This window comes from Lemur catta, chromosome 8 (genome assembly GCF_020740605.2).
Source record: "Lemur catta isolate mLemCat1 chromosome 8, mLemCat1.pri, whole genome shotgun sequence".
Taxonomy (NCBI): Eukaryota; Metazoa; Chordata; class Mammalia; order Primates; family Lemuridae; genus Lemur; species Lemur catta.
Window position 1 is genome coordinate 10,333,875 of NC_059135.1, and position 8,527 is coordinate 10,342,401.

General features: G+C 48.4%; 1 long non-coding RNA gene across 1 annotated transcript; it reads left to right on the plus strand.

Moving 5' to 3' along the window:
- The first annotated feature begins 430 nt into the window (after nt 1-430).
- LOC123643489 lies at nt 431-8,141 on the plus strand. The gene is made up of 3 exons (XR_006736810.1): nt 431-456; nt 3,045-3,168; nt 8,058-8,141. It is a non-coding gene; the product is annotated as an uncharacterized LOC123643489 (long non-coding RNA).
- Nucleotides 8,142-8,527: the final 386 nt, after the last annotated feature.

Below are 8,527 nucleotides of genomic sequence, written 5' to 3' on the forward strand. Positions count from 1 at the left end.
CAAATGTCTAAATGAAAGTAAGTTTCTTCCACCTTTACAAATGATCATCAGAACTTACCATAACTCAAATGAAGGAACTATTGCTGTAAGAAATGGTCTACAAAAATTGGCTGAATTATGAAATTTGCACTTATTTGAAATAACATATCCTACTGACATTTCCCTTCCGGCTGCTTTGGCATTAACGTAAGAATTATTTATGACTCAGCATTTCCCCACAACAGCTGCCCACAGGACAGATCATGAACTGAAGAAAAGAGCCATGCTGACTTTACCCTTTTGCTTCAGCTCTCCTGGCTGGGAAGAGGCCGTATGCCGGGAGGGGGAGGGCAGGGCACAGGATTCACTGGTGCTGACTGGGGTTCAAATGCTGACTCAGGAATGGACCGGCTATATGACCTTGAAACCACTGTCTACACCAGGGGTTGGCAAACAATTTCCGTGAAGAGCCAGCTAGTGAGTATTTTTGGCTTTGCTTACCATATAGCCTGTGTTGCAACTACTCAACTCCCCAACTGCTATCATGTGAAAATAACCATTGGTCTACTAAAGCTGCCATAGCAAGGTATTAATATCACAGACTGGGTGCCTTAAACTGGCAGTCCCAAACCTTTTTGGTACCAGCGACTGGTTTCATGGAAAACAATTTTTCCACAGGCAGAGCAGGTGGGAGGGGAATGGTTTCAGGATGATTCAAGCACATTACATTTGTTGTGCACTTTATTTCTATTATTACATTGTAATATATAATACAATAATTATACAACTCACCATAATGCAACCTCTCTGCTAATGATAATGTGTATTTGCAGCCGCTCCCCAGCGCTAGCATCACCGCCTCAGCTCACCAGGCAATAGATTCTCACAAGGAGCGTGCAGCCTAGCCCCCTCGCATGTGCAGTTTACATAGAGTTCACACTCCTGTGAGGATCTAATGCCACAGGTGATCTGACAGGAGGCGGAGCTCAGGCTGTGAAGCAGACGATGGGGAGTGGCTGTAAATACAGATGAAGCTTCGCTTGCTCGCCCTCTGCTCACCTCCTGCTGTGAAGCCCGGTTCATAACAGGCCACAGACCGATACCTGTACTAAACGTACAATGTATGGACAGGGTCCAACACAGTGCCTGGCATTAGCAGAGGTTCTCCCTATTTGTTTGACAAATAGTCTCCGTGTGCCCATAAATGGGATGAGTGCTGTTTCAGGTGCCGAGGATACAGCAGTATGTGAATCAGACATATCCTGTGCTCAGGGGACTCACATTCCAGTAGGGGAGGGAAGCGGGGGAGGGCACAGACAGCAAAGATAAATAAAGCCGGTGAGAGTATAGAGATGGATGGTGAAGGGGTACAGGTGGTGGCATTTTAGCTGTGGGATCAGGGAAGCCTCTCCATGAGGTGAAGAGAAGTAGGACCTACAAACCTTCACTCCTCTCTCCTCTGCTCCCCTGCGGGAAGAAATTCTACTCCTCATGGTTACCAGGGAGAATGCCTCACTCCAACTCGTTTCCGTGTGGGTGGGAGCAGTGCCGACAGAAATAAGAGGTGGGACTCAGGGGCCTCCGGCCATATAGGCATATATCATCCCACTCAGCTGGGGGTTCAAGGTCAAGGTCTTGTTGGCTTCTTTATTCCTTAACAGTTGATATGCAAACTAGACCATGCACTGAGAAATGCCTCTGTGTAATGGGACTTCTGCCTGGGGAGCAATAGGTAAAAAGGAAACCCCAGGAAACCCCCACATCTCTCTTGGTGGGGTTGAGATAGGAGCTGGCAGGTTGGTTTCACCTCTGCTTGGCTGTCGACAGAAAACCAAATGAATCACAAGGCAGCCAGAATGGAATAACTAGAACCTTAAGACTACACCAGAAAACCCCAAGGAGTACTCAGGCCCCAGGGATCTAAGAAGACAGCATGGCTAACTTGTCTGCCCTGGACACAGCTGCCTGTCTTCCCCCACTGTGTGTCTTCTCCTTAAAGAGCAGGAACGGCCAGCTTGACTTATTGTCTTGAATGGTTGGACTTGAATAAAATTCAAAAGACTTAACCTCCTTGGACTTAATAATTTCTCCACAGTAGGCCTCGTACACTTTCTCCTGAATAGTCAACAGGAGGGAATGAGGAGGAAAAAGACGTGTCTCCCACAAAGAACCCAGGTGCATTCTGTAGCATTAACAGACCCAAACAAAGGACTCCCCTCCTTTCTCCAGAATCCCTTACCAGCGGCACAACTTGCAGCCACGAGGGGGTGGGCCCCTATCTCGGTGACAGACACATTTGGCTGCCTGAAGGTACCAAGAATCGTCAACCTATAAATAAAGCATTCAGTCAGAAGTGGTTAAACTGAGAAAGGCAGCTGAGAAATTAGCAAGGAAGTTGCTACATTGAGATTTAGGGAGCTGAGGGGTTTTAGAGGCCCTTGAGTGATCACCAAGTCACAAATTCTTAGAGTAGTGGCTCCAACAGAGGGCAGACACAGGAATCGCTGCCTTCTCTGGGCTAAGGAGGAGAACGGGAACACTGGTGCACATCCACAAGGACATCAGACTCTTCTCTCAGAACCTAAAAGCATCAGACACAAACATCCACGTGGTTGCGTTCAACTCTAAGCTTCAGGACCATAAAAGATGCGTCCTCCCAAATCCAGCCGATTCTCTAGACTACCCACGGTGGCCCAATGACCGAGCGTCCCTCTTGGAGTGTGGCCAGTTGGATCCCCCACCAGCTTTATGCCCAGGTCTTAATAACAAAAGTGCTCCTAGTCCTCCCTTTTCAGGTTTTGAGGCCCTTCTCTCCGTTTCAACAGGAAATGACTAATGGCCATGACGCAGGGAAGACGAGCTAGGCGGTAAAGGACAAGAAACACGCAGTGACAGGCTCCAGAGTACCCACGGCGTTTCCACACGGATTACAAATTCGGTCACATTTCTGTTAGAGTGAGCCGGCAAAAAACAAGCTACGGAGTCCAGAACTGGGGCTTTAACTGGGGAAACTATTTTTATACATTTAGTATATTTTAACGTATGTTTCATATATTGCTTTTCAGAATTCACCTGGATTTAGAAATGAGAAAAAGATGTTCTTAAAGGACATATGAAGACTGTCTCCACTAATTTATGGAGATAATCTCTAGAAAGACCCTACTATCTGCAGCTGTCGAGAGGAACCAGGTGCGTGGGAAACGGCAGGGCTGGAGTCTGGAGGTTTTTCCACGGTATATTCGTAGGAACCTGTCGACTTTTGCACCATGTCTGTGTATTACCCCCGCAAAAAAAACAAAACGAAACAAAAAAAAAAACCACTAAATTTTTGATTACATATAAAGAACAATCTGTCTTTTTTTGGTCATAAAATCTCCCTGCCACTTTTCCTCTAAAGTAAGAAATTCTTCCAAAGCCTGAGGAAAACGATGAATTAAACTTTTCCTGACAGGAAAGACAAAGTCTGAAAATTATGCCTGATGGGTGGAAGGAGGAATCCTGGCAGGAGACGCGGTGCTGACAGACGCCGAGACGCACGTCAGGCAGAATTCAGCCCATTGCACTAACACCGAGATAGAAGAAAGTGCAAAGCGCATTTAGAACAGTATCCTCCTTCTTATCGTCGGCTTATCCCACTAATCCAGGCACTTTCTAGTCGTCGCTCCCGGCTTCCATCCTCATCCAACTCACTGTGGGGTCTTTTTTCCATTTCTTCTGAGTCGACTCAGAAAATTCCAGAGTTCCACTTCTGGTAAGGAGCGTGGTGCTGTCGGGTTGCATTTTTTACCGCACATCGGTTCCCTGTGTCCGGGCAGTGACCCCCTGCACATGCCACCGGGCCAGAGAACTGCAAGACCCAGTGATGCGACAGGAATTACGGGGGAGGATTAGCCGCCGAGCGGCCCTAGTCACCCAGCGACAGCGGCCGAGGACAGGGATGTGCTTCCGCCTGACTGGCAGAGGCGTGCGACGGTTTCTATAGGTCACAGTACTCTTGCTGTGCCCTCTGACCTCTTCTGGAAGGTGAGCCACAGGATGCCAGTGATACACCCCAGACGTTCACAGGCTGCCCTGACTCAAAAGGGGTCCCCAGACGCTGGCTGCCGCGGGGCCCTGTGCAGTCTGAGATGACACCGCTCACGGCAGGACAGAAGGACTTCCAGGCGGGGACTTCATGGGTGTTGCCATCCAGTGGGTGGGGTGTGTCTGTGTGGGGTGGGGATACTTAGCTAAGACAGATGCAGCCTTTCAGTTCCTCCTTCCTCGAACTCCAATTTTAAAAATAGCTAATGGCCAAGCAGGCTCTAGAATACTAAAAATGGGGGGATGAAATAAAACTCGCTCTATGGGCAGCAGATGTGGGGTAGCGATGGTCGCCCCCGAAAGTGCTACGGCATGCAGGGTTTTAGAGAAGTCAGAGTTTGCTTCCGGCCAAAGAGATCAGGAAAGGTTCCACGGGACAGGGGCCACGCGTTGTTCACTTTGTTGAGTGAACCCAAAAATCAGGGGAGTGAGATCAGCCCCAGCCAGAAGCATCTCGATGGCAAACACTGAGCACTTCCATCATCCCCTGCACTTGGTAGCAGGTTGCTGGAATCACCACTCTCCGAGAAACAGTTGGATAAACTAGAACCAGATGGAATCTCTAAAAAAAATGTGGCCCACAGCCACGAAAGGGGAGCTGAATGTGTGATTAGCATTCTCTCTCAGAATAAGAATAGATGATGCAGATACTGCTGGTTGAGACTGGCTCCGAGAGAAAAGGAACCAGTAGATGTAAATAAGTGTCTACCGCTCCCTCCCAGGGGCCGGGCTGTCCTACTCTGGGCTGTGTTCCGAGACAGCCTCGCATGTGACAACTGCACAGCCACTTTTCCTCCCGTGAATGAGGGGCTTTCTCAGAATAAAGTTTTTGTAAGCAGGGATCAAGACAGCCACTGATTCTCTGCAGTCTTGATGTCTGTCTTTTCTGAATATCCAGACAGAGAGAGGCAAGTCCTGATTATGGTGATCATTAGCCTAGATACTGCCCAGTGCTGAGCCCAAGGATAGGAATTCCTCCAAGCTCCTGGCAGGCTGTCTCCACCCTTCGACATCAAATTCTGCCTCTTTGATTAGGTTTTGGGATGAATTTTGCTCCTCCCCAAAACACACTTTGTTAATCTCCTTTAGGTCTGGGAGTTAAGCCAAAAATTCTTGGAGAAGGGTGAATTCCTTTTTCCTCGCCCAGGCTGACGTTTGAGCACACATCGCCCTCTTGTGTCTATGACACATTTGACGGCGCGGTTTCCAGCATCCGCTAGAACAGCAAAATGAAGCCTTTTAACAGCTCTCAAGCCTAAAGACCTCAGTATGAGAAGGAGAAAGAACAAACACACCAATTTCCACTGAATGCCCAGAATAGTCCAGAAGTTTGTGAAGATGGTATTAATAACTACTCAACCCAGAGCTTTGAAAATTAAGAAAACATACAAGGCATGATAAAATCGGTATTCAAGAGGTCACAGACAGAAAATTTTACCTTCTAACAGAGCTGGGCATTTTCCATAAACTGAAAGTGTTGCCACATGGTAGAAGCATGACGATGTTCTAGCATTTTCATATTCAACACATTGCCTTTTGAGTCACCTTTCATATCCTCTCCGGCATTGCCCATCCACACACCACACACACACTCACACATAGGCTGCATGAGTGTGCAGTCATGCCCATCTGTGGGATTTGTATTCTCAATCACAGTGGAAGACTGCTTGTCTTGCTCCTACACCTTCTCACAGGGAAGGGGTGGAGCTGTACATTTTACAAGTGTACCCCACCTTCAGAAAACTGCCATCAGGGCCTCTGCAGGAGGCCTCAACTGTGATAAATGGTGCCTCTTCAGGTGTGCAGTGTACAACCTGAACATCCTTACCAAGCAACTCTGATGAAATAGCTTCTTGACTAAACAGTGCCAATGCTTGTAGCATGCCTTTGAAACCTCATTCTTGTCACTACTCTTCCTACGTCCCTATGGATTCCCATTCCAGTAGTGCTAATCTTCTCCCTAAGGACCTTTGTGTTTTCTTCACCATTTGTTTTTCAAGGTGCACCCTGTTTTTAATGGGGCACAATTCCTTTCCTCAAAGGAGTAAAGCTCCATTGCAAACTTATAGGCTATGTTAGGGATCGGCAGTAAGGGGGCTATTTGGGGTGGCATGACATTTCCGACATCCCTTCAATTATGCTTTTTATGTCTGTCTCTGTCAACAGAGGCCTCTCTTCCTTTCCTTTCTTTTTTTTTTCTTTTCTTCTTTTTTTTTTTTATTTTTTATTTTGAGGCAGAGTCTCACTCTGCTGCCCGGGCTAGAGTGCCCTGGCATCAGCCTAGCTCACAGCAACCTCAAACTCCTGGGCTCAAGCGATCCTCCTGCCTCAGCCTCCGGAGTAGCTGGGACTACAGGCATGCGCCACCATGCCCGGCTCATTTTTCTATATATATTTTTAGCTGTCTGTATAATTTCTTTCTGTTTTTAGTAGAGACAGGGTCTCGCTCTTGCTCAGGCTGGTCTCGAACTCCTGAGCTTAAACAATCTGCCTGCCTCCGCCTTCCAGAGTGCTAGGATTACAGGCATGAGCCACCGCGCCCGGCCATTCTTTTCTTTTCTTATCCCAGTCTTACAGACAAAAGAACGCTTGGTCTGGCAGCAGGAAATAAATCTGGCGTTTGCCTCTAAGGACTTCAATCGCAGCAGTGTCCATATTTGCATAACTGTACCATAAAGCAGGAGTATGATTTGCTCTAACCTCAATTATTCTGGTAAATTTTTTTTCTGATTTCCCTTTACAGTAAACTGAAGCTAAGGGTAAAGGTCAGGGCTCTCTTGGTTTCTTGGACTTTTATTGTAAACGAGATTAGATTAAAAACATAACAACCCCACTCAGTTGTCTCAGGGCCAGTTCCTAAGGGTGTGGGCTGACAGGTGGACCAGTGCGATTAGTGTTGCCAAGTGATTCCTGAGGACGCTTTCCTTTGTCTGAGGCATGACGGTGGGCCCTTCCTGGGTGGAGAGAGAAGTCTAAAAGTGACTCCCCATCACTTATGTCCATTCCTCAGCCCGCTTAAATCTGCATCCTGTCACACCTTCGAAAACAACCCCAGTTCACTGTGTCCCGTCCTCCACCTCCTTGAGCTCTTAGTGTGATCTCACTTGTCAGAGCTGCTCACTCTCTCCTTAAAACGCACTTTTTCCCTGGCATCCACAACACGGTTCCCTGGTTTTCCTCCCACTACTCTGGCTCTCCTTCTGCGGCTCCGTTGGAGGCTCCTCTGCCTTGGCCCTTTTCTGAATCCCAGGGACATCATTCTAACAGTCATTTGACATTTCCAGATGTCCGATGACTTGAAGGCATTTCCAGTGCAACCTGACTGAACCTAAAGTCACAATCATGCTTTGCTCAAAATAATCTCAGCAACAAAACTGCTCCTCTCATCACCTAGTGGTCACTCGCATCAGAACCTGAAGCAGTTCTTGACTACTCCCCTGTCCAGTCAATCATGAGGCCCCTTCTAAATACGGGACCCACTGGCTTCTTCTCATCTTCATTGCCACACCTAGATCTGAGCATCGTCGCCCCTCCGCCCCTTACCACGGCCCCCAAGGTCTCCCCGTCTCCATGTCCATCCCCCTCCCACCCATGTGCCACCTCCAGCTGCAGCAGCTCAAACCCTCACCCCCCACTTAGAGCACAGCTGAGCAGGAGAATGTCTGGAATTACTGACAGGTCCCACGGTGCTGGGCAAGACCCCCGGTCAGGCCCAAAGTCTCATCGTAAGCGATTCCCCTTTCTTTCTTCACCCCCCGCATGGTCTGGCTTTCTTTCAATTCCTCTAATTCCAGAGCCCCCCTCTTCCCTCAGCATCTCTGCCCTTCTTGCCTTTGCCTGGGGCACTCTCATTCCCCTACTTTTGTGCCCAGCTCCTATCCGAGGACACCTCCCCTGACCCACAGACTGGGTCAAGACCCCTCTGCTAAAAGCGTCTCCTCCATAGCACCTCTCACCAGTAACCAAAATACATGTCTTGTTCTCCGTTCCAACAGTTGCCTTCCAAGAAGGGTGACTCTATTAAACTGAAGGACCTTTCGGCTGCTCAACATCTTAAGGAGTCTCCTGTGAAAGCTGATGGGAGGATGAAAACATTCTTCCAGACACAGTGGCAGGAAAACAACAACAATGCTGGAGTTCTTGGGGCCATCCCAGAGACGTGGGTGAAGGGGGAAGGTGGGGTGGGTGCCACGGGATTGAAGGATACGGAGAGGCCTCAAACAGGGTGACTGGGAAGGAATTTGGCAGAACAGAATTAGCATCGAAAATAAAGAGTTTTATTTACCCAGAACTCGGTAAGGATCCACTTGTCCGTGAGAGAGATCTCTCCCTGCGGAACTCAGCTTGAATTTTTCTTCCAAGTGACAAGAACACATGTGGCAAGAGGAACGTCTGTGGGAGCTGACAAGATCGGGACAGAGTCCGGAGAGGTGGAAACGCACAGCACCTGACTGCCCCGGCTGCG